At 40.9% G+C, this 26,652-nt stretch overlaps 1 long non-coding RNA gene across 1 annotated transcript in view; it reads right to left on the minus strand.

Annotated features, from left to right (window-relative positions):
• Nucleotides 1–3,199: 3,199 nt before the first annotated feature.
• Nucleotides 3,200–26,652, minus strand: part of LOC142829776 (uncharacterized) — a 54,611-nt gene continuing 31,158 nt past the window's right edge. Inside the window, exons 3-4 of the long non-coding RNA XR_012904531.1 lie at nt 5,103–5,275; nt 3,200–3,592 (exon numbers count right to left, since the gene is read on the minus strand). This is a non-coding gene — a long non-coding RNA (uncharacterized LOC142829776). The remainder of the gene's footprint in view (nt 3,593–5,102; nt 5,276–26,652) is intronic.

The following is a 26,652-nucleotide window of genomic DNA, read 5'->3' on the forward strand; positions in this document are numbered from 1 at the left end:
GCTATTTTGAAATGAGTGTTATGTCTCAAGGAAAGCAGGAGTAGATATTTTGAAATAAGCAGCCTGTACTTGGTATTGTGGACGCTCCACTTATCAATTTGACTTAAAGGGGTTAATTTTGAATAAAGCCCTAGTGTAAACCAGGCAGTGTGATGACCTTGCCTTTGCAGAGAACAGAAGAAAGCAAACGGGATTTTGCCCACCAAATCCTCGCTGTAGTCAGTCATTTTTCTGCCACTCAGACAGAAAGCAGCTTCCCGTCTCCATGTGACATTCTTTCATTTCTTTCTTTTTTAGGCATCACTGGTTCACAGCCTTTTTAAGCAGAACCTCTCCCCATTAGACTCTGTAAGTCTCGATGTACAAAGCCTGCCTGTGATATTGCTATGCCAAATGAAATAACATCAGATACAAAGAGGGAGACCTGCACTGTGCCCGTGTTCCCTGGGAGATTTGAGGCCAGATTTTTTGTGCTGAGTTACCCTGGTGTAAATCTGGCTTTGATTTCAGTGGACTTGCACTGGCCCAAATCTGGATCCGAATCTGCTCCATAACGTCCTGATGCCCTTAGCCTAATGCAATTGAGGGGTTAAAGTAACGAGCACCTCAACCCTGCCCCTTTCACTGCCAAATATTCATTACGTTAGCAGTGAATGTCTTAGACAGTCACCTCTAAAGGCTCTGACTTTCTGGCGAGGATACAGTCAATCTTCTCTGTAATGTCCTCAAAACTTGTATCTCCAAAATGTGCTTTCATTAGATTGCTCTACAAATCACCCCTGAAAGACCCATTCTAAATATGCTTCCTGAACTGTCTAGTGATTAGTGCCGAATGCTGTACTTTGGGTGAGGTCCTAACAAAATACACTGTATTTCCTTAACAATAATTGAGCTGAAAGCTTTAATATAGGGCTTTTTTATTATTAAAATAACTCTCATATCTCTCTGCAGGTCAATATGCTGTAGTACCTTCCCATTAAGCAGATATTATGTCCTTTTATTACATTCTCCGAGACTCATTATTCTGCATTGAATTCGCTATCTATTAGCTCAAGTACTTAAATGATCTAAATCCTTCCCTACCTGACTGTATTGTTTCTCATGGGTGACCTTTCCTCCCAATTTAGCATCATCGGCACACCAGACATTTTTTAGTTTAAATCATGTGCTCTGAGTCATTCCAGGTACTGAAAAGCTGCAGCTCCAACCAACATTGATCCCTGTGGTGGCCTTGACACCAGTAACTTTTCTTCAGCTTAAAAGCCTAGCTCGCAAGCTGCTATTCTCTCTCCCCAGCTGTAGTGATACAATGTGGCAAGCTCGCTCGGAGTGAAAGACACATTTGGCTTAATGTTCCATCTTGCGTAGGCCCTGTCTACGCTTGAGGTGGTGTGACGGTACCATGTTTTTACATGCCGCATTCAAAGGCAAGCTGTGTTCTTGTTCGCTGTGGTTTGTAGCTGCACAGGGCAGTGAAAATCTCTGGCAGAGGAAAGGCAGCAGGGTCTCCGTTGTCAGACCTTTTCCTCATTCACTGCAGCAGGGAAAGGGTCCAGCAACAGAGCAGTGGGCTGCTACACTGCTATTAATAGAAGTGCAGAAGTGTGGGGTGGAAGTGCCTAGGTATGGAAAGACCCATGTAGGGTCTACAACCCTGGTTCTGATGTGTCTTTACTCTACCCACCTTAGCAGTGCCTCACCCTCTACAATGCCATTTATACCCATGCTAGCTGAGTTGACAGTTTCGGTACCTTACACACCACCGCAAGAACACTGAGCATGCTTAGTACGCAAAGTACTCTTAGTATCACTGCGCTTAGCGACAGAGTGACATCTTTCCAAAATGCCCAGGGTGACTTAAGAGTTTAAATCCCATATTCAAAAGTGGCTTGGACACTTTGGCACTTGTCTAAACTATATTGAAAATGTGTCTGAATGTTTGTTTAAGTTTTGTTGTCTGTTTATGCGACCAATAAGATTTTCAGGATGGAGTATGAGTCTTTCATCTTGTTCTCATGACAACAGTGCTTAACGGCTCCCTTGAAATCGAGCCCAATTGTCCAAAGCATTGTCTAGACCCATAATGAGAGGAAGTCCCTGTCACAAAACGCTTTACAATCTCAGTAGGTAAGTCAGGCAAACAGTGGGAGAGAAGAACTATTAATGCCCCCATTTAAGAATCTCAGAAAGCCATATTAAGTCACATCTACACTGCAGCGTTATTTTGAAATAACCGGGTAGGTGTCTACACAGCAAGCCCATTATTTCAAAATCATCTCAAGATGGTGGACTTCTTACTCCGACTTCTGTAACCATCATTTCACAAGGAGTAAGGGAAGTCGAATGAAGAGTCTCCTTCCTTCAACTTCCTGCTGTGTAGATAGAGCCAAAAAGCCAAATTAAGCGATTTCAACTTCAGCTATACAATTGATGTAGCTGAAATTGCATAGCTTAATTTGACTTTTGCTCCGCAGTGTAAATGTGCCCTTAGTCTGTTACTTTAAAAATGAGTGGTCCCATGGCACCTTAGTGACTAATCATGAGCTTTCATGAGTAAAACCTTCTTCATCAGATGAATTGGAGTGGAAATAACAGAATATCTGTCTATCTATCTATCTAAAATAGCAGAAGAAATATCTGTCAATTCAAGCACCTGTGTTAATGAAGCTAATTAAGTGGCCTGGATGTGTACATACATATATTTCAGGAGCCTTTCTGTTTATGTTCTGTTTTATTTATAATAGTGATGTCTTAACTCCAGATTGTGCACCAATTCTATATTTTCTACCCGCTGTCTGTTTTCCTCTAGCAAAAGAATAGCTTGCTCGGATAGAATAGACTTCCTTTGTCCTAAAAGCAGACAAAATGCTGATTGTGTATACACAATTTCAAATGATATAAATCCCGTTACCCTAAAAAGTGATTATTTTATTTTCGTATGAGGTGTTCCAATAGTCAAGGAAGTCTAAACTTCTTCTTTCTTTGACTTTTTCACTTCTCTGTTCTCCCAGGACATTCTTCAATGATTATTTCTTTCTGTCTTTATTCTTTCTCTCTCTTTCTCTTTAAAAAACAACAAAAAAAAAACAACAACTGTAGTTCCCCTGAGGAAGTCTGCAGCGGTAATGCTGAAGCACCACTAAATGCAGAAGGGAAAATCATCACTATTCGGTAGCTTCACAGCCCAAGTTCTTTGGATAATACATTGTAGTACTTGGCTGGCATGGCCAGCAAAATTATATATATACCAGAGCTCTGTATACATTTGATTTTATTAATTTAAAATCAAGAGGGAGGAGGTAAAAGACAGCAATATTATCACAGAGTTTTAGGGAGAGAAAAGAAAAGACAGGAATGGACAGGTCCGATGTGGGGGGACATTTGGAGCCCTTTTTGAAGTTCTGGTATTTCAAATCTGTAGCATTGTACAGTGCTTAGCGCTGGATTCATACAGTTCTAAAGACTGAAGTCCTCTATTCAGCACAGGTACTGACCTTCTTATTGACCCACCCAAAGCTTTGAACTGACTTGGAGGGATGAGATACTTGGTTTTCCAACTCAGTTCAGTCTTGGGCCTCTCTCCTGAAGATGCCTAAAAGACCATAAAAACATAGGTGATTAGGGATGGAAGAGACCTCAGGAGGTCATCTACTTCAACCCCCTGTTTGACCCTGGACCAATTCCAACTAACTCATCCCAGCCAGGGCTTTGTCAAGTCAGGCCTTAAACTGTCTAAGATTAGAGTTTTCACCACTTCCGTAGGAAACCCAACATGACACATTTCAATGGTCATGTTGTGATATAGGCGGTGACCATTAACAGCTGGAATGAAACTAAAAATTCTTTTAATTTAGATCACCAAAATAAAGATTGCATATGGCGGTAGCAGAACTATCATATAAACATGTTATTCAGTCAAAATGGAGCTGGCTGTGACTCTGGCAGTTCATCAGTGCCAACTGCCAGATGGCACACCATACCTCAAAGGACATCAGGAACACTTTCACGATCCCATCACATTATTGTCATTTAAACTGTATCTAAAAGGTGTCATGTGGTATCATGCAAACTGGTTTAGATTCCGGAATATGGATTTAGGTGCCAAACTGTAGACACCCCCACTTAAAAGAAAATTATCTAATTAGATACTTAGGTACCCAGATACCTATGAAGCTGTCTGAATTCACTGATGTTAGGAAACTGCATTGCGATTATTGTCTTTTTATGAGGGGGATTTTCAAAGGCTCACAAGTGAGCTAGCCATATATAGACACAGACACTCTTAGAAATTTTCCCTTTGGCTATGTCTACACTGCATAGTTATTTCAGAATAAGCTATTCCAGAATAGTTATTCTGAAATAGCCTGTTTCAAAATAGCACATCTACCAGTGCAGGGAAGTCTGAAAATTAGTCCAATACAGGCTTCCCTAATGTAGATGTGCTATCTCGATTTAGAGCCCCAGGAAGAATAACTTAAAATGGGCCTGGTGAGGGGCTATTTCGAAATAGCAGTAGTGGAGCATCTACACACGCTTTATTTCAAAATAGCTATTTTGGGATAGGAGTTATTCTTCATAGAACGAGGTTTACAGAAGTCGGAATAAGCCGTCCATTATTTTGAAATTATTTTGTGATAACGGAATTGAAGTGTAGATGCTCAGCTGTTATTCCAAAATAATTGCCTACAATTTGGCACCTTCATCCAAAATAACTGTGCAGTGTAGACATAGCCTTTGTGTGTTCCTCCTGTTTTGTTCTGTGTTTTTCCATAAATGGAATATGGAGTCCTGGAATCTATATATAGGCTTGCTAAACGTTAGTAATTCACCAGCTTTATTTACTGACATACACAGGTCTCACTCAAATCCAGGTTTAAGGGTTATTTGTTCAATCCAGCCTTGCTCTTAATTAGTTGCTGGGTTAATTTTATTCTTGTGGCAAAGCATCTTTAGGCGAGGGAGGGGAATTTGTGCAGGGCGTGAACCATGTGTTAGCGCTGAATTTTCTTTTCTTTATTGAAACCTATATAATGGATGCAAAGGAGGTTTTTGTTTTAGAAGTTATTCATTCAGAGAGAAAAATTCCATCTGATGTCTCTTACTAGCATGCATTATTTACACCCCATGCTGGGCCACGTGGGTTGTACTTCAGAGCCACAGCAGAGTCTGTCTTCCAGTGGGAATCTACAATAATCCTTCTTCTTCCCTTGCCTTCCCCTCTGCTCACATGGCTGAAGCTCTTTCAGCTTCCATTGGTGTTGCTGACCACTTGCATCTGAGGAAGGAAAAAGAGGGGCCAGGAAGTAAACAAAAACAAATATGCCTATCCACTTATCTCACCAGCAAAATCTCTGAAGCTGAGCAAACAGCTTTTAGGGAACATATGGTTTTTGCATATCAAGCGACACTAACACTGCAGCATCTGCTAAGTTAGTGTGTGTGTGTGTGTGTGTGTGTGTGTGTGTGTGTGTGTGTGTGTGTGTGTAAGAAAAAATTAGCATTGAAAGAAAGGAAGTGTTCAGCACAGAATCCACTGTGATTTTGTGTCGGTGGTTGACGGAACAAAGGATCGGCGTGTTATTGCCAACCTCACTTTTTTATTGTCAGTCTGTGTATTTGCAGAATGCAACAGTCACTAAGCCTAACTTCTTTCAGTGCTCTGCGGGGATACCCTGTAATGGTTGCACACTGAGGCTGAAATCCTATCATGTATTTTATGGGCTCAGTGCAGTTTCAATGGGGCCAAACCAAATTTTGTCAACAAGACCAATAAATAGTCCCTGAAAAAAATGGCCAGTGTATTTAGCTAGGGCATGGTAAGAGGTGACCGAGTATTCTGTGATGTAAACAACTGGTACTATGATGATACTGCTTTGTGATGTCATGACCCAGTGGCTGTAAAAAAGCATGTGCTGTTGTGAAGCAACATAAGATACGCAACTCCAGCTACATTAATTACGTAGCTGGAGTCGACGTATTTTTAAATCACCGTCCACACAGCGGGAAGTCAATGGGAGCAAACACTCCCATCAGCTTTCCTTATTCTTCATGAAGAGCAGGAGTACCAGCACTGATGGAGATGACCTCTGAGTTTGATTTAGCGGGTCTTCACTAGACCCACTAAATTGAACCTAGAAGGTCAACTGCTATTGTATTGATCTTCTTTGTAGTGTAGACATGACCTTAGAGTATAAATTCAACCTCTCTCTTGCTCTGTACAGTGGTGAGTACACTGTTTGACCAGGAATACATAACTACACCCTGGTATTTGTATTTTGCTTTTTTATTCACTAAGGGTACGTCTACATTTGCTCCCTAGTTTTAGCTAAGGATGCAAATGTAGGAGACCGAAATTGCTAATGAAGTGGGTATTTAAATATCCCACGTTTCATTAGCATGATCTCGCCGGAAGTGCACGACGGGACACGTTAGTTCGAACCAAACCCCTTGGTTCGAACTAACATTACTCCTCAAAAAATTAGCATTAGTTCGAATGCGTCCCAGCGTGCACTTCCTGGTTTGAATCAGCTGTTGCGTGGAGTAATGCGCCGTGAGATCATGCTAATGAAGCACAGGATCTTTAAATACCAACTTCATTAGCAATTTTGGTTGCCTACATTTACATCCCTAGCTCGAACTAGGGAGCAAGTGTAGACATACCCACACTTATTTTTAAGTACCAGGGACCCACAAATGACATGAAATTTGGGTCTCCTGTAATGCTCTTTCCCACCTCCCAAAACCAGAAATAATGTAATAAGGCTAACTCCTGTATTGTCTTAAAAAGCAATTTGTAAACAGACAGAAATAATGTAAACATGAGCACAACTAAGCAGGAACAGAAAAAAATACACACATATTAGAAGTTGGGCTCAAAGTTCTATGCCTCTTTACTAGGCTGGTGTTAGAAAGTCAGTTTTAAATGCTGCAGAAGAGAGTTCTAAGGGGAGATATTACACAGAGAGTCATATATTGTTCTCTCTGGCTCTGAAGTTAAAGACCATACCCAGCACATAAGGCAGGTGTGGGCCTGGATATATGCAGAAAGCTGCCTTTCTATCTTTCCAATGCCACGATGCTTGTGTGCCATTTTAGTCCATCTTCATAACTCACACTGTCTACCAATGGCCCAATGGGCAGATTTTCGAAGCCAGAGAACCCTCAGGATAGGGGGAACCCCATCTATTCATTTCATCAGGCTCTCTATTTTTTCAGCCAAGAATGATAGTAATTGCTGCACACCACTGGATAGTGTTGTACATACTGTGGTGTTGCTGTGGCTATACCTACTTCTGAGCCGCTTTGTGACACTGTAATGACACAAAAAGACCTCGATGAAGCTTAGGACCAGAATCTCTCTTTCTCTCCCTTCTCTCATGCCCATTGTAATTTACCTCTTTACTTGTTGTAGGGAATAATGGACTGCCTCAGTTTACCTCTACACTTCTTCTTCCTTAATCTGAAGTAAATGTTTATCGGTCACACAGTACAGATTTAATCCAAAACAATGTTAAGTCTCTCAACGGGTTTGGATCAAGCCCTATTGACTACGTCTACACTGCAGGCTTCTTGTGCAAGAAGCCTTTTGTGCAAGAGTTTTTGCACAAAACGTTTTGCACAAGAGCACATCTACATCTTTAAGTGCATCGCAAAAGTGATGTGCTTTTGTGCAAGAGCACAAAGCACTATCAGAGCACCTGTGCTTTTGCTGATAGGGGTTTCTTGTGCAAGTGTCCACACTTGCCTTTTTGTGCAATAGCTGTAGCACAAAAGGGAGTTATGCCTCATAGAAGGAGGTTTCCCTACTTCAGCAAAAGCCCTCTAGTCTGCCATTTTACTGCTGATTAACTTGCGCAAAAGCGCATTTGAGGTGTGGATGCTCCGCAGGCTTTTTTGTGCAAAAATGACCATTTTTGTGCAAAAACCTTGCAGTGTAGACGTAACCCTAAAGTTACCTTTTGTGTGTGAAGCAGCCAATGGTGGGAATTCTGCTCCCAGCAGTATCACAAAGTATGTCTAAAATATAGAGTTTTTCTGAAAAAAACTTGAATTATGTTCACACTGCAATTGCGTTCTTTCGAAAAAAAATCGAAAGAAGAGGTTTTCTTCTGACATTGGAAGAGCTCTTTTGGAAAAAGGCATGTGTGGATGGGGAAGAGGGTGTTTTTTTGGAAGAAAAGGAAAGAAGAAAAAGCACAGTTGCCCTGGTGACCATTCCATCCATAGAAATCACAGCTTAAATGCTAGATACTGTGGACACTATCTGTTGAAAAAGCAGATTGCATTTTCGATGCACTTTTCTCAGTGTGGACGCTCTCTTTCGGAAGAAGTTTTTTCAGAAGATCTCTTCTGGAAAAGCTTCTTCTGAAAGAAGCCTGCAGTCTAGATATAGCCACAGTCCAGAGCACCAGCACTCAAGGAGTTAACCCAGTGCAAAGCAGTGTAGGCCATTCTACCCACTAGGATAAAAAGTAAAATAAAATGCATATCAACTGAACTCATCAGCACTCAGTAATATTAATAGAGACTCCTTGGTCATTCTGGCAGGTAATCCCATCCATTGTTGGTTTAAGTCGCTTTAATAAATGCATTATAGATAACCTGTGAATATATATGTCAGCAGCATATTGGAAAGATGATCTGTTCATAGATGGGTTAGCCAAGAATAATCTACGGTGATTTCTACTCTCGCAGGGAAGATGAACCTGAGGGTTAAAAAAACAACAACTATTTTGATCTCATGGCAAGTGTATGGAATGCCTGTGGTGGTATGCCAGTAGTTTCCAAATGGGACACACTTTTCACATGCACTTGTCAGACCTCAAGATGGCCACAGGGGAAGTGTTGTCTTTTTTTCTACCCACTTTACAGATGTGTGAACTGAGGGGCAGGAAGAATAGGCATCTCATATATGCGCCTGCTGATGTCATTGGGACTTTTTTTCTTGACTTCACTGAGTTCAAGAGAAGAACATTAGTGCTTGAGCTGGCCAAAGATTTTCAAACTTTACAATTTTCAGTCTGTTTCAAAACTGGGGGGAAAATGTGAATTACGTTTTAGTGAATATTCCTCTCCACCCTCACTTCTTGACTATTATGGTACAGACCTGGTTGAAACGGTGTAATTTCTGAAACAGCATATTAAAAATTAATTTAAAGAGAGGGATGATTTTTTTTAATCGCCAAATCTACATGTCCCTTTTGTTTGGACTATGCCTATTAAAAGACTTTTCCAGGGTTTCATACAACAATTCAGGAGGAAAGTCAAGATCAGAGGGCCTGATATGAGAGTTGTTGTCTTCTTCTCTAACCACAGTATTAGAGTGGTCCATCACAAACATCTTACCAGGTCTGCAGCTCTTTTGCGTGTGAGGATATTGTCAATAGAACCTTTATAAGACACATTCTACAAGATTTTCTCTCTGAAAAACCTTAGGTCAATTCTGTTGTTCTTCCAGACTCATCCAAATACATTCATAGAACCTTTGCCATTTTAAAGGGATACAACTATGGGATGCAATTAAACAAAGAAAAATTGAGGTTGTATGATACTGAGGTCAATTAGATACTGCGGTATGTTTCCATAAGAACATAAGAATGGCCAAACTGGGTCAGACCAACGGTCCATCCAGCCCAGTATTCTGTCTGCCAACAGTGGCCAATACCAGATGCCCCAGAGGGAGGGAACACAACAGGTAATTCTCATGTGATCCCTCCTCTGTTATAAGGAACTTATAGATGTCCCATCAGGGCTGGTCCTAACCAATTGGTGGCCCTGGGCAACCTCCGGGGAAAATTTGTCGAGCAAAAAAAAGGGCCAGAATGCGGTCTTGCCCCTTTAATTGCCACGTCCTGAGCAGGCTTCCGTTGGGCTCTGTTAGCAGCCCCTTGAAAATGGCATCCCCGGGTGACCACCTGGCTCACCCTCCTCTAAGACTGGCTCTGTGTCCCATTACTTAAGGCATTGACAATGGACTGGTCAGCACATGCATTACACAGTAGTACTGACTGGAACCATGTGAGCAATCTCAGCACTGGTCTACACCCTTATTTTGAAATAACAAGCAGTGTGTCCATGCGATCAAGCCCGTTATTTCAAACTAAGGGGCTGGTTACTTAAAAATAATAACTTCTGCTTTCCTTGGAGAAAAAGCTTATTTCAAAACAGCTATTTTGGGAGTTGTTATTTTGAAATAAGTTATTTTGAGAGAATTTCCTGGTGTGAGCATGCTCTCATAAGCAAACATGGAGGACTGACTAATTTTGGAAGAATATTCATTATAGAAGTCAGAAGTATGCTGGCAGGGTAGTATGTGGGAAAAGAAAATTAAGGCGTGTTACAGAGGTAGGGGAGCTCTGGAAATCATAAATGTCCCAATAAGACCATTTTCTAGACTTCTTTCTTGATTCCTTTAATGGATGGCAAGAGTTGGTTAGATTAAGAGATGAGCAATATGTCTTACTATTTTGTAATTCCTGAGCTAGGGCTACCAATCTGTCGGAAGTTGGCTGTATGCAATGAGCATTTTCTCCTTATCCTTTTCTGTGATAGATGTGTCCATATGATCATCTGAAGAAGACAAGTCTTCTAGAGTGCCAAGATGTTTTCCGACAAAAAGTCGAGGCATGCTCAGACATGTTGGACCAGTGAGATGCAAAGCATCATTATCATTGATTCGAAACAAATCCAGTTTCCCAATGCGGCCACTGAGTTTTCATGTCGCACTATTTGGGTGCCCGACTGGAGACGCTTAAATGTCTCATGGGCATAATCATTCCCCTGCTTTTGAAATTTCTGGATGTAGTGTCTGAAACTTCTTCCACCTGAGAGCCTTTTTATTGTTTAGATGGTTTGGTAGTCTCAGTTCAGTTTGTACTGGAGAGGTTCCATGCCATTTTTTTTAAAGGTACAGAATTGGCTCTTTCACTGAAGTCTCAAGAACTGTGTTTACCTAGAAACATGGAATTTGCCTTTCAAATTTTGGAGGTGATCAGTCCTGGATGGGGCTAACTGCAAAATGGCAGGGTTTCAGATGAAAAGCTTGTGCAACCGTTACCTACCATTGTATCTGTTCTGCATATAAGAGAACATTATTCCCCAGGCCTGACTATTTGATACATTTTATTATGAAATATATTTCAAGCTGAGGCACAATGGAACACCTTTCACTTAAAAATAAAAGCTCGTTTTTGTAGACCTATATAATACAGTGTATTTCCTATGCGCATTTCAGTGATCCTATTAAAAGGACTCACAAGAGAAGAAAAATCCTTTGATGCACATTCCTGTATGGACCAGCAATGACTTTCCTTCTTTGCTGCACAAACCGTGCCTGAGAGATTAAAGAACACATTCCAAATGTTACAGATTAAAATTGATTATGCCAAAACGACGATCAGGCTTTAAAAGACACCATGTTTTAAAGCTTGTTCAAGGAAAATACTAACGTCTAAGTTGCAATCAAATCTCTCGGAGGGATTAGGCAGATACCATTTTAATTTATCCATTCCAGAGCTCGGTGCCAAGACTGCTGCAAAGATGAAAATAAAGAAACCGCCGACTGTGCATTTTTGTTGTTGGAGCTGCTGCAGTAGCAGCTCTCTTGGAAAAAACGAAGAACTGCTGTGCTCCCTCTATCCCATACATATTGAAAGCCCATAAGAAGCTGGTTTCTCACATCCTTTTGCCAAGTAGCTGGATAGCAGCTGAAATCCACCAAGTGTGGCTTTGTATAAAGAAAGGAGAGAGAGAGGAAAAAAAATAGCGGATGTTGTGAATAGTGACTGCTCTGCAGATTATTCTAGCATGTGGTGGAAAGAATGGACTTGGCTATTTTGGGAGCACCTTGCAGAAGTAAATAATGGAGAAGCTGCTGGCAATGCGTTAAATGAGGATATCATATTTGTAAACGCTTCCTTCTGATTTGTACCGGCCATTCTACTTTTGCAAATAGCATGTTGAAATCAAATGGCAAAATCCATTTGTAACCTATTCTGCTGTGCGGCGCAGACAGAAAATGGCAATAGTGCATAATGGAGGTTGTTAAGAGAGTGGGATGCCTTTAGTTACATCTGTGACATCACCATTGGGTCTAATCCACTGCTTTGCACTATATGGTGTCATTTGTACTTGTGCAAAATGGGTGTGAAATATGACATGATGATTAAGCAGTATATCACCCCCACTTTGCACTCCTTGCACAAGGGTGTAAGTGATAGTAATATTCAGTAAAGATCCAGATCCACGATGTCAGTCTGTTTAAGAGGTTAATAAAAGCAATGACGGGTGCTAACAAGGTATTTGAAAACTAGTTAGACAGCTGGTTTATTCTTGTCCCTCTTTGCAACACATTCACTATCTTTAACAAATATTAAGCATGTTAAAGAAATTCAAAATTAGATCACTAGATTGTTCAGTACACAAGCAAAACACGTCTCTGCCCAAGGAAACATAGAGTGACAAAAAATTATCACACTTAGTTCCTGTAAGTGGGAAACATTTTCATTCAATGTGCATTTTTCCTGTGTCAATACAGTTTGAATGGCTGTCATCCAGCCTAGCATTTGAGCACGTGTAACTTTAAACATGAGAAGTTCCTTGAACTTCATTGTATCTATTTGTATGCTTAATATTATGTACATAGTAAAGAGCTTTTTCGGGTCAGGCCTTCAGGGTAGGTCTACACTACAAAGGGTTTTTTTTTTTTGGAAAAACAGCTGTTTTTCAAAAAAACCTTCAATTGCGTCCACACTGCAATTGAATTCTTCCGAAAGAAAATAGAAAGAACAGAGGTTTTTTTTCTAACATTGGTAAACCTCATTCTACAAGGAAGAAGCCTTTATACGAAATAGCTCTTTCAGAAAAAGGCATGTGTGGATGGTGAAGAGGAAGTTCTCTTGAAAGAAGAGGAAAGAAGAAAAAACACAAGTGCCCTGGTGGCCACTCAATCCATAGTAATCACAGCTTTAATGTGAAATAGCATGTATTCAGTGTGAACACTATCTTTCAAAAAAACAGATTGCTTTTTCAATTCACTTTTGCAGTGCGGATGCTCTCTTTCAGAAGAAATGTTTCCAGAAGATCTTTTCCAGACAAGCTTCTTCCGAAAGAAGCCTGCAGTCTAGACAGAGCCTCATTGTGGGCCTGAGGTTATTGAAGTCAATTGTTGTTTTTCCATTGACATAAGTTGAAATGAATCAGGCTTTTTATTAGGCTGAATAAAGATTACTTTTCTTTTATTGTTACTGACTGCACTTTCACCAGCACAGACACTAGATATACTGGTAAAATTTCTTGAACCTATAAATCTGGTGATAATTAAGAGAGAACTAGCTAGCCATAGTATATCAATATTTTCAGGTGCTCTGTAATTCCTATAATAAAAGTTACATCTCAAAGAACTTAAAATTCTGCCTCTCCTTTACAGGATTTATAGTTCTATAAGGTGAATTCCCATAATACTGAGTTCCCATAAACCAGTTACCAGCTACGTCCCTAAAATATGTGCAACTAGCAGCTCAAGCCAACAAAATAAAAAAAAATTACTTAAAAAAACCGCTGAGAAATGAAAATGACTAAATAAAAAGAAACTTGCAGAAGTGAGAGCAGCTGCCATGAGTTCTCCACTATAATTCATAGATTTTATTGTTCTTTTTTGTTTTTTAGATAATTACTTGGTGGCAAAGGAATAATCATATTACACAAAAAATGCTGAATTTAAATTTAGCAATGAAAACCATGCAATGTATCTACTGTCAGCAAGAAAGCAAAGAGAAATCCTTAAAGGGCCATCCTTAGGAAATTTTAGGTCCTGAAGGTAGGGTGTGTATCTCTCTCTCACACTTTTTCTCTCTCTCTCTGGGTGTATCAAAACCATAGGATTTTTTTTGAAAAAAGTGGACTTTTTTCAAAAAAACTATACCTGCATCTAGACTACCTCCGCATTCTGTTGACAGTAAATCGACAGAACGCAGTGGTTTTGTCAACGGCGGTAAACCTCATTCTATACGGAATAACGCCTTTTTTCAATACTCATCTTTAGAAAAAAGGTGCTATTGCATGAAAACATGCCTTTTTTTAAAGAGAGTGTCTAGACTGTCTTTTGAAAAAGTGAGATGCTTTTTTGAAAAATTGTCTTGTTGTCTGGATGCTCTTTTTCGACAGAGGCTTTTTCAAAAGATACTGTCGAAAAAGCTTCTGTTGAAAAAGGCTTGCAGTCTAGACATAGCCCCTATGCTTCAATGTAGTGAAATCCTTTATTTTAATTTTAAAAATAGCTTTTAGGGCCCAGCTACTACAAACACTTATGGGTGGGCTTATCTTTACTTATGTGAGATCTTTGCCAGATTTATCCCAGCATAAGAAGGAACAACATACTTATCTCTATTAGAGGTGGCCCCTCCTGCTGGTAGCCAATGATGCACTTATCCACCATGAACTTATCAAATTATTTTTTGAACCCAGTTATACTTTTATAAATAGGTGTGCAAATTTCTAAGGTTGGAACCTGTATTTTTGGAAGCCAAAACAGGCATCCTGCTAGTGTCAAGACTCAGACTAGAAAACAAAAAGCCAAACTTCCAGGTCTGTTTTCACTGTCCAAGTTTTAGTAGAAAAAAAAAAGAACCAAAACAGTATAAATAATGAGAACGGAATTGGATTTTTAACTTCTTTTCAGCTTCCATCTGTGATTTCAATACTAATAAGGATCAACATTTTTCTTTCATCACATCCTTATGCTCCTGATCTTGCCAGCATTCTGTTGGCATCCACCAAGTTAGGCAAATCATGTTGTTCCTTGCCAAGGCAGTGCTTTTAAAGTTACACAGAAGCCCTGACAGTCTCAGAAGAATAGTTGCTTTGCTAAGCAATGATGTCTATCGAGGTGATGCGCGTCGCATATTCCCCGGCGCCTGCTTTGGCAGACAGTTGTCACGGTGCTCATTGTGTATGGATGGCTTGCTTGCTGGTGTTAAAATGTCATGTCTCTGTAGCTTTAAAGGAGGTCAAGGGTCACGTGTCTGACCGATGTGCTGCGGAATGGGGTTGGGTGTCTGATTTGCCTGTAGCCAGGGAAGCATGCTGTTACTGCTTGAAATGTCACCGCGGCCTGGGACATGGAGGTGTTTCTAATGTGTTTATTTTTCACACACTAGGACAGAGCCATCCATCACCACCACAGTCTGTAACTTAGGCGTTCTGAGGTGCTTCTCACCTTGGCATTTAAGTTAGGGTCTTGGGACTGGTTGTATCTTTTGACAACAAAAGCACCAAACATTCATTTACTCCCACCCCAGCCTCAGACACAAGCAAGATGAAGACTTTGGTCCCAAAAGCCTCTCCATCACATGTATAAGTCCATTCTTACCCATGAAAACCCTGAGAAACATGCTGAACTGCAATCATGGGTTTACACTTGTGAAGACCAGGACTTGAACAGGGTTTTAAGAAACTAGCTAAATTCATGGAGGTTGGGTCCATCAATGGTTATAAGCCAGGATGGGTAGGAATGGAGTACCTAGCCTAGGTCTGTCAGAGGCTGGAAATGGGTGACAGGAGAGGTATGACTTGATGATTCCCTGTTCTCATCACTCCCTCTGGGGCTTTGGCCACTGTTGGCAGACAAGATACTGGGCTAGATGGACCTTTGGTCTAACCCAGTACGGCTGCTCTTATGTTAAGTAGCAATGAAGTCAATGGGACTTAAGCACACATTTTAAGTTCATCTCGTTAAGGGTACGTCTACACTACAGGATAAGGTCGAATTAAGCTACGCAACTTCAGCTATGTTAATTGCGTAGCTGAAGTTGAAGTACTTTAATTCAACTTTTGACGCTGTCCACAGTGCAGGAAGTCAAAGGGAGAACATTCTCCCTTTGACTTCCTTTACTCCTTGTGGAAGCAGGACTACCAGCATCAACTAGAGTGCCCATCTCAGTTCGAATTCTGTGTCTTCACTAGACACGCTAATTAAAACCCTGGAAGATCGATAGTGGCAGTTTTGGTTGTCTCTCTAGTGAAGACATACCCTTAGTGCTCTCCTGAAGTAAGATGCTTCACTGAATATGTGCTTCATTTGTCACTCACCTAGCACGTTGTAACTGAGTGGCTCATCTCTTAAAGGCAAGGTACCTGGGGCCAGTCTCATCTGCTCACTCAGGCTATGTCTAGACTACAGATTTGTTTTTGAAAAAAGTAGCCTTTTTTCAAAAAAACTTCACCTGCATTTAGACTGCCATCGCGTTCTTTCGAAATTAAATTGAAAGAACATGGCGGGTTTTTTGACAGCAGTAAACCTCATTTTTCAAGGAAGAGCGCCTTTTTTTGAAAGAGCTCTTTCAAAAAAAAGGCGTTCTTGACCACAAACTGGGCTTTTTCAAAAGAGCACGGTTTCAGTTTTGAAATGGCGCTTGTTCGAAACAGCACCCAGATGTGATATGCAAATGAAGCACGGGATATTTAAATCCCCGCTTCATTTTCACTTTTGATACATCTAATTTACATCCTTCTGCAGACAGAGGGGTGTCGTTTAGAAGTAGTCTAGGAGAAAAGGCTTAAACTGGGGCCATTTAAAGTAAAATAACAATGGCTCCTATTTGGACTGATGGGAGGAGTGGGAAGAGGTGACTGATGAACAGAGAGTTAGGGCTCCCCAATATCTGCTAGAGACAAATAAGAGCTTACAGGTTTCCAGGCTGAGATCAGTTAGGGCATGTCTACACAACAGGGCTAAAATCAACTTAAGCTACGCAACATCAGCTATGTCAATTGCATTGCTTAGGTAGAATTAGCTCTTTGTTATTTCGGCTCTGTGATTTGTTGCAGAACCCTGAAAATTGTCAGGCAGCCCTGGCGTCTGGTAAGTGCATTTTGCTGTCCCATTGAAAATCCATTCAGATTTGGCTGAGTCATCAGCTGTTAAAATTCACCATTTACCCCTCTGTGTTTTGCTCTGTAGAGCTAGTAAAAGGCTGGCTAGTAAAATACATGAACTGTTTTTATCTGCACCTGTTGCCCAGCTGCTTTCTTCAGTAACGGGACCTAGGGCTCTGGCATTGAGTGTCCAGTCACGGCAACATTAGTCAAGACTTGTAAATTTTGGTCTTCATCGTCCTGTCACTTAAGCAATGGTGTTTTCAGATAATGAACTACCTCAAAGGGGTGTTGCAAAGATAAATTCGGTAATGTTTGTTTTGGGGGTATGTAAGGGTTAAATAATGACCTTGGTAAGGGTTACTATAGAATAGCAAAGAATGGCACTATTTCTTCTGCTTGATAAAGTTTGCTACCCTTTCCCTTCCTGCTTGTTGAGGTTGTGACTTTGATATTATAGTGATAAGCACCAGAGAAAAGCCTATGAGCAAATTAGTAATTCTGTGTTTAGAGCTGGGTTTTGATTGTGTGGATCAAATAAAACCTGGGCCCTTGCATTGATTAGTGGTAATGAAAAGAAATATTGAATAGCTGTTCCTACAGTGAGCAGTGCTTTTTTGTGTCTATTGAGAAAGCTGTGGGCTGTGTGGAAATATCCTAAGTGATTATGTAATTAAAATTTGAATTATGATGTACATGTGCAAGGAAAAATATGGTTTAATGGGTAAAATTAATTGTGGCATTTTCTAACTTTTGAGTGCTGGACTTTGCAACTTAAATAATTATTTCCCCATATTCTGTAAACACAGCATACAATCTGCTATATAAATCACCAGTGGTTCAAAGGTGGGCATAAAAATAAAGTGACTAAACTTCCCCTTCACTTACATTGGAAGAGGAAAGAATATAAGTTCTTAAGCAATTAAGTGTTTTATTATTAATTATTACAGATGACAATATGCACTGCAGAATACAATCAGTGCTGTCCGAGTCTAACGTCTCTTTACTGCCAGGACTATTTTGTGGCAGGTGGATATTTTTCTTGAGAGCAAGATAAAAGACTGAAGGCTATTTTCCTGCTCTATTTTCTCTCTGGTGTATATTTGTCAGAGAAAGAAGGGCACAGAAGAGGTCATCGGTCAGGAGAACACAACACAGAGTGATCTGTAAACTACGAGGAGAAATAAGGTGGCACTGGAATGTAGGAACCGTGGCTTCTAGAATCCTGTCTTACAAGATACATTTCAAAGATAATGATACTTGTGTCCTTTCTAAAGAGCTTGGGTATATACTGATAAAAAAAGCTCTTGATAAGAACTATATTTTATATGATTTATTTTATTTTGTCATCACTCTTCCACTGCAGGATTTTTCCCTATATTTTGTTTTCTACTGTTCTTCCTGACTTAATTTTGGAAGCAAGCCCTAGAAAATGCAGCTTCCACCAGTCCTTATGAGACACCATTCTGCGTATATTTCACTGACAATGCATTTCTTCCTAAAATCCAGCTTCAGTTTTTCCTTTAATTCCACCCCTCTAGCCTAGACACAATCACCCATTCCAGCCTCAATAATTCCTCTGGTATTTACATTCTGCCCATGTTTATAGACTGTAAATTTTTCCCCACCTTCACCCTTAGTTGTTGCTTATCTGAGGTCTACACATTTAGTTATTCAATCCCGATAAACCATTTCATTACTGTTTTTGTTGTTCTTCTCTGCACTCCATCCACTCTGTCAAAACAGGTTTTTGTTAATGAGGAACTTTGAACTAATATCAGTTCTGTTACAGTACAATTGCATTTTTCCAGTGTACAAATCCTGAAACAATATCTCTCAACTCTGTCGGGCTTTAAAGCAAACTTTATCTCAGTTCCACGTTCATTTGGGGGTAATCTGACTTTTAGTCAATTGATTGTTTACAACTGAATGCAGAATAATGGCTAAAGCTGTTTGAAATGCAAAGCAAAATTTTGTGAGTGTTTTTCAACAGCTTATTTATTTAATTGAAATTAATTTAATTGAAATTAATTTAACTGAAAAAGCTTGACATTTCAACACATTTTTTTAAAAAAAACCTTCAACCAGATCAAAGCTTGTTGAAAACCAAAACAAAATAGAATATATAATGAAAATTGTATCAGAATAATTTTCTCTTAAAATCACAGATTCTATATAAAAATAGTTCCTGATTTTAAGAGGAATAAGGGATTTTCCGGAAAAGGCTTTATTTTCCAAAAGATCCCATCTAGACTGGTGCCTTTCTCCGGCAAAGCCCCAAGCCAGAAAAAAAGCAGCAGCCATGTTCATGCAAATGCCGTGGGGGATATTTAAATCCCCCACGGCATTTGCAATTCCGAATTGTCTCATTAGCATCCCTTTTCCGGAAAAGGGTGCCGATGTAGACACAGCCTTAAAGTATTAAAGACTGTTTATTTTAGAAAACAGACGACTAAGCAGGAATCTGATAGAGGTCTATAAAACCATGAATGGTGTGGAGAAAGTGAATAAGAAAGTGTTATTTACTCCTTCACATCACACACGAATCACAAGTGACCAAATGAAATCAACAGGAAGCAGGATTTTAAAAAAGGCAAAAGGAAGTACTTTTTCACGTAGTCCAGTCAACCTGGGAAACTTTTTGCATGTGGTTATTATAAAGGTAAAAAATATAACTGGGTTCAAGAATGAATTAGAAAAAATCATAGGTAGGGGACTGGACCTGATGACCTCTCGAGGTCCCTTCCAATTCTAGTGTTCTACAATTCTCAAAGTTCATGAAAGATGTTTTTCAAGGTGCTCTGAGATGCAACTCCTTGATCTGGGTGTACGTAAATTTCTAATCTCTAAATGATAGGGGATCAATCATTTTTTATACAAACCTGTTCTGTTCATCCCCCCCTGAAGTTTCTCACCCTGGATAGCATCAGAAAATAGGATGGCGGACTAAATGGATCATTAGTCTGATCCAGTACTGCCATTTTTATGTTTTTATGTTCTTATTATTTTAGAACCAGTTTTTATCTCTCAAGCTGGGAGGAAGGACAATGTAATGGTTAAAGCACTCGACTGGGATTTGGGACGCATGGGTCATCTTGGAGTTTCCTGAACATTGCTGTGTGGCTTTGGCCAAATCACCTAGAGCCCAATTTTCAAAGATATTTAGACATTTAAAACAAAATACAGGACTATGTAGCACTTTAAAGACTAACAAGATGGTTTATTAGATGATGAGCTTTCGTGGGCCAGACCCACTTCCTCAGATCAAATGTCCTAATCACCTGCATCCTACTCCAGAAGACTTTCAAATCTGCACTTGAAAGGGAATCCTCTGAACTGTCATTCATGCTAAAATTCGACACTCACCGCGGGGGGCTCAACAAAGACACCAACTACCTTACCAATTACAAAGATAGCTTCCCCAATTATCACCTCTAATACCATTAGCTCACAGACATCTACCTTTCCCCACCTCTAATATCATTAACTCTCAGACATTTACCTTACTCCCCCCCCCCGCATCCCCCTTCTGTTCTGAAATGTGATTTGTCCTTTTCATATGTGTTCATTTTTTTTAATTGTATCCTTTGGTATATATGGTTGTGACTATTTTCTTCCACTATTTGATCTGAGGAAGTAGGTCTGGCCCACGAAAGCTCATCATCTAATAAACCATCTTGTTAGTCTTTAAAGTGCTACATAGTCCTGTATTTTGTTTCAGTTACACCAGACTAACACGGCTACATTTCTATCACTAGACATTTAAAGATAGAGGTGGGCTCCTGCTGAAATTTTCAAAAGCATTAAAGCTGTTAGATATAATTCAGTGGGAGCTAGTTGAAGCAGGAATATCTCCAAATCCCAGCACTGTTCTCTTGTGCAATGGATTGACTCTTACAAAATACCTCCACATATAGAATCATAGAATACTAGGACTGAAAGGGACCTCGAGAGGTTATCGAGTCCAGTCTCCTGCCCTCATGGCAGGACCAAATACTGTCTAGACCATCCCTGATAGACATTTATCTAACCTGCTCTTAAATATCTCCAGAGATGGAGATTCCACAACCTCTCTGGGCAATTGATACATATTGATATAACTGTTGGTTCAACTTATTTTATTGACCTCAATCTCAAAGGTACACTAGAGCAGTGTTTCTGAAAGTGTTCTGTGGAATCACTCCTAGAAACACATAAACTGGCCGCCCCAATTTGTGTATTTACTGGTGCTGCAGCCATGGAGCCTCGTGGCTCCCATTGGCTCCGTTTTGTCCTTTGCAGCCTATTCCACAGAACACTTTCAGAAACATTGCACTAGAGAGTTTCTAATACAAGGCAACTGCTATTGGGATAAGGGATCCTTGCGCAAAACCAAAAACCAGGGTGCGGACTTTGTTGATCTACGACATCTGTGCTTCTACATAAACCATGGAAGTGGTAGATGAGTTTGTCTGTCTAGGCAGTAAACTGTCATCAAATGGTTGCCACCAGACAGACATCTTAAGGAGAAGCAGTTAAAGCAACTGCAGCCATGAGGGGCCTGTATAGAGTCTGGAGCCAAAAGAAAGTGAAACTATATATGAAAGCATGGATTATCAAACCCGCATACGTCTGATCCTTTCATAGGGATCTGAAACATGGATATCACTTAAGAAAGACACCTGTCAGGGATGGTCTAAATAATACTAAGTCCTGAGATGAGTGCAGGTCACTGAACTAGATGACATCTTGAAGTCCCTTCCTGTCCTCTGATTCTAAGAAATGGTGTCAAGGTGCTAATAGTACTAGAGCATCGGAGAGAGTGCCAAATTCTCAGCTATTATGAATTGGCATCACCGTGTTGATTTTAATAGAGCTACATTGACATAAACTAGATGAGACCATATGGTCATTTTTTGGGGGCCTGACATCATCAATGGCCACCACTGATTGGTGTAGTTTGGTAATTTTCTCCATCTCAGAAACAAAGTCCTAGCATGTATCTCATTGAAGACTGGATTCAAGATCAGGATTATGATCATGGATTGACAATGATCACGCAGTCATCCATGAATAACTTGGCGGCACCAGAGCCGTAATAATCTAGGTGGTGTTTAAACACCTGGAATAAATCTGTAGGGTGTGATCATGGATACTTAGTACTACAGACTTCCATCATGTACATGTGTTGTTGTTGTTAGGTGCCTAGGTATTTCTGAAATCTCATTAAGCATCCATCTGCATCTTCAGGTGCCTAAATGTCTTTGGGAAAAAAATGACCATATGGTCTCATCTAGTGTATATCAATGTAGCTCTATTAAAGTCAACACGGTGATGCCAATTCATAATAGCTGAGAATTTGGCACTCTCTCCGATGCTCTAGTACTATGAGCACCCAGATACTTTTCAGTAAATCTCCATCTGAAAATCTCAGTACATCTGGAAATCTCAACACTGGGATGACATGTCTTCCTTGATTCTTGCACAGCACTCTCTGGAAAACAAACAATTGATACATCTAAATGGCTGCAGCAGGGGAGAAAGCAGGAGGTGGTCTCATTAAGAACCCTTACTCTGCAGGTAAGGAATTTCTCATTGTCTTTACTCAAGGATATAAATTACGGTTGCTGTAGGAATGATGAACATGTAAATCTTGCATAATATCTTTTAATTTCCTTTTAGTACTAATCTTTGATCTATATATAAACACTTATAACAATAAATCTACTATTTAGAACAATATGATCCTTTTTCTTTACGAAACTGGAATTTGAAAGGTTGCTTTTTGTTTCTACATAGCCTTTACAATAGTAAAGGTCCTTGTTTATGCTATTGCAAAAGATATCCGAGCAGGAGACTCCCTAATCCCATATGGTATTCTATCTGGAAAGGAAGACATTTCACTGACTTTCCACTCCTACCAACCAAGTGCAATGGAAAAATACCAGCAAATAAAGCTTCAGAAGAATCTCTAGCTATGAATTATACTGGAGAGAAGGGTTATATCAAGCTACAGGCATGATCTTTTAGTCATTAGGGAGTCCAATGCTTCTAGTGTGTGATATTTGCCTGTAACCCACTGATGAGTTGTGTGTTACATGCCCCCTTCTCTGCTGATCTGCAGAGGGTACAAATCCAGTACAGTCTCCACCTAAACAGCTTTATTTCAAGTTGTGGCAACTCATACTTTCATTTCTAGAGGCCCAACATCGCATTGCAGGGTCATAGGCTTAGTGGTTCAGGGAAGGGAACATTTCATTTGTCTAACAATGAATTCTCCATCTGGTCATTGAGCTTCCATGGAAGTTCAATTGAGACCTTTTTTGGCTCAAAGGAATGTGGCCTTAATTCAGGTCTGGTAGTAATGGGATAAAATAGGTTTGTATATGCAAGGAAAAGATGGATCTCAGACTGCACTTACTTCCATGTGCAACCAAAAAAAAATCTCTCCAAATACAGCAAAATCTAAGGACAGGTAGCTCCATTCAGTTGTGTAAACAGAAACTCATTGAAAACAAAGATGTTTCTCTAATGGCAGAAAAATTCCAGCTTATTTCATTTGTTTTATACTCAACTGCACAACAGGTGTAATCACTCACACTATAAAGGTATGTCTACACTACTTCCCTAGTTCGAACTAGGGGGGGTAATGTAGTCATACGGAGTTGCAAATGAAGCCCGGGATTTTAATTTCCCGGGCTTCATTTGCATGAAGCCGGCCGGCGCCATTTTTAAATGCTGGCTAGTTCGGACTCCGTGCCGCGCGGTACACGCGGCACGGACTAGCTAGTTCGGAATAGGCTTCCTAATCCGAACTAGCTGTACACCTCGAGGAGTACCTAATCCGAACTAGCTAGCCCATGCCGCGTGTAGCTGCGAGGCACGGAGTCCGAATTAGCCGGCATTTAAAAATGGCGCCGGCCGGCTTCATGCAAATGAAGCCCGGGAAATTCAAATCCCGGGCTTCATTTGCAACTCCGTATGACTACATTCCCCCCCCAGTTTGAACTAGTGGGGTAGTGTAGACATACCCTTAGATATCTAGGTTCATGGCAGCCTGAATAAAGACTGAGCCCTTCAGGACAACTTTATTAACGTGGGGTGTGATACAAAGTTCCTTTAAATTTAATGTGAAGAAACTCCTTGATGTTGAGTTCGTTCTTGAAGCCTACAGTAAAGCATGATAACCAGGTCTAAACTATGAAGATGATTGACGCTGCTGTGATCAATCATCCGGTATTTGATTTAGCGGGTCTAGTGAAGATGTGCTAAGGACCTGAGTGATCAGGACCTGTGGTCCAGGCTGGTCCTCCTCTTGCTGGAGCAGCATGAGGGCAGTCTGGATGAACTGCGCCATGAGGTGCATCCTGAGGCCATGAGCCAAGCACTGCTTTGCAGCAGCTCTGGCTCTATGCTGTAAGGGCTCTGGAATCCGCCTGGGCAACCAGAACAAATGGCGCCCCTTTTGTGTCCCATGAGGGGGGAGGCAGTGGAGGAGTAGCGAGTGAGATGCGGCTGTTGAAAGGAACCCCTAAAAGCACACATCACAGCTTGCCTGACCAAGCAGCCACAGGAAGTCCCTTACAGCTGCCATGAGGCGCTGTGCACCCGGCTCCCGCAGCGCCGGCCAGCAGCACCCTTGCCCCCACGGCTGCAGGGCCCTGCATGGCCCGGTGCACGCGTCAGCAGCGCTGGCCAAGCCGGGCTGGGCAGTGCATGTGCCGTGCACCAGTGGCCATGGCCAGCCCGCGCATGTGCCGTGCGCTCCAGGGGCGGGCCCTGGGCTGCGTGCCAGCAGACATGGCCAGGCTGTGCGTGTGCGGTACGCCCCGGGGGTGGGCCCACGCATGCCAAAAGGGCTTCGGCTGGCCCTGCTTCCAGGGGAACTAAGTCTGAGGCACGCGCCAGTCAGTGTGGATATGCTGTTTCAAAACAATTCTGACTAATTTCGATACTTCCCCATAGTGGGGACACACTATTTCCTTTTGCTATATCGGGAGTTATAATGTTGAATTTAGTTGTTTCAAAATAATTTCCTAGTGTAGGCATGCCCATATAGTTAGGATCAGAATAGTGTTGTATTTTAAAGACTACATCCTTCTAGATCAGGGTTATGTTTTGGAGCTGACTCCAGTTTTTCCTGTTTTTGCTTCCCAGGGGGGAAGGATTCTCTGAAAAAGAATGGTTTTGAATTTATCTGTTGTCAACAAAAAACTAAACTATGTTTTGCATAGGAATATATTGTGATTTTTATCTGCTTACTCCTTCTGCATGTGTCTACACAGCAGGGTTTAACTCGAAATAAGCTATGCAAATTGAGCTATGCCAATTGAGTGGCTTATTTCAAAATAGCTTATTTTGAGTTTGGTGCTGTGTACACAGCACTTATTTCGAAACAGAGCACTCTTCCTCTGACTTCCTTTACTCCTCGTACAATGAGGGTTACAGAAGTCACAGTAAGAAGTCCTCCAGCTTGACAGTATTTTGACATCATAGTGTCTGAGGGCTTGCTCCAAAGGCCTTTGATACCAATGGAATCATTCCCATTCATTTCAGCAGGTGTTAAGGTCAGGGCCAAAGCTCTTGCTGGAATTAATGAGAGTTATTTACATTGATAACAGCAGGATTGGGTTCTAAGATCCTCAAGCATCAACCAGGCCCACTGATGCAGGAAGGGGGGAACAAAGTGCACCAGGGACCGATGATTCAAAAGGGCTTGGGGCTCCCAGCCTCTGCCATCGCTGCTGCAGTAATGATGGCAGGTTGCCCCAGGCACCTTTAATTACCTCAGGAGTACAAGGCAGGATGTTCAGGCTGGTGCTAAGAGCTGGCTGTGGGAAGTGCAACACGGTCTGGGTGGTGTTCAGGGCTGGCTGCCTCACCCCTCACTCATTCTGCCCAAAGCCCCACCCTTTCCGGGAGCATAGAGCTGCCCCCCACCCCCATCTTGCCCAGGGGGGCTGGCAATTCTGTCTACCACTCTGGTAACAACATTAAAAACAAAGTAGAAAGGCCATGAGGCAACCTGACCAGTGTGGCTGGTGTTTATTCACTCTGAATAAAAGCAGCAATCACAGAAATCGATAGAGAGCTTTATTAAAGGTGAGTCGGGTGCTTTCACGTGGAGGTTTTGTTTGGCAACGTACCTCCTAGGTCAGGTATTTTGGGTACCTCACAGGTCAGGTATTTCAGACCCAACTATCTCAAGAGATTACACTCCTCTATTGTAAAGCATTCCCTCTAGAAATCTGACATTGTTTAAAATGTATTTTCCAGTTCTAAATCCAGTGGAGAAAAAACCTGCTACTTCCATTTTAATGTAATTCCCTTTACTTTTTATTCTCAGTCTCAAGAAACTTTCCTGTTTGACCATTCCTGTGTGCTCTCAGGCAGCCTGTACAATTTCCCAAGGGTAAAAACCTTCTCTTAGAGAACTGCAGTGAATATTACCCCAGGCTCTTGAAAAATGCCAATAAGAGAACAAATAATATTTGTTCATAATAATGTTCAGTCCAAACCATGACTGATTAGTGGTATATGGGACATCAACAGCGACAGTAATCAAGGTTATTTTAGCATTGATTTTGCACAGAGGTGAAGCCTCTTTGATGTATTACTCCATCAACACCTGCAGAGCCAAACTTTACACATGAAATTAATCCCAATTAATTAGGCTATACGTGGGTACTGCTGGGCTCTTTTATGTTGCAAAATAAATATTAATTCAGTGACATTTTTTCACCTTGTATATCTTCTGTGATTAGGGAGAGGAGGTAAAAAAAATCTATTGATCAGTGTACT

The sequence above is a fragment of the Pelodiscus sinensis genome, chromosome 6, assembly GCF_049634645.1.
Source record: "Pelodiscus sinensis isolate JC-2024 chromosome 6, ASM4963464v1, whole genome shotgun sequence".
NCBI classification, from domain to species: Eukaryota; Metazoa; Chordata; order Testudines; family Trionychidae; genus Pelodiscus; species Pelodiscus sinensis.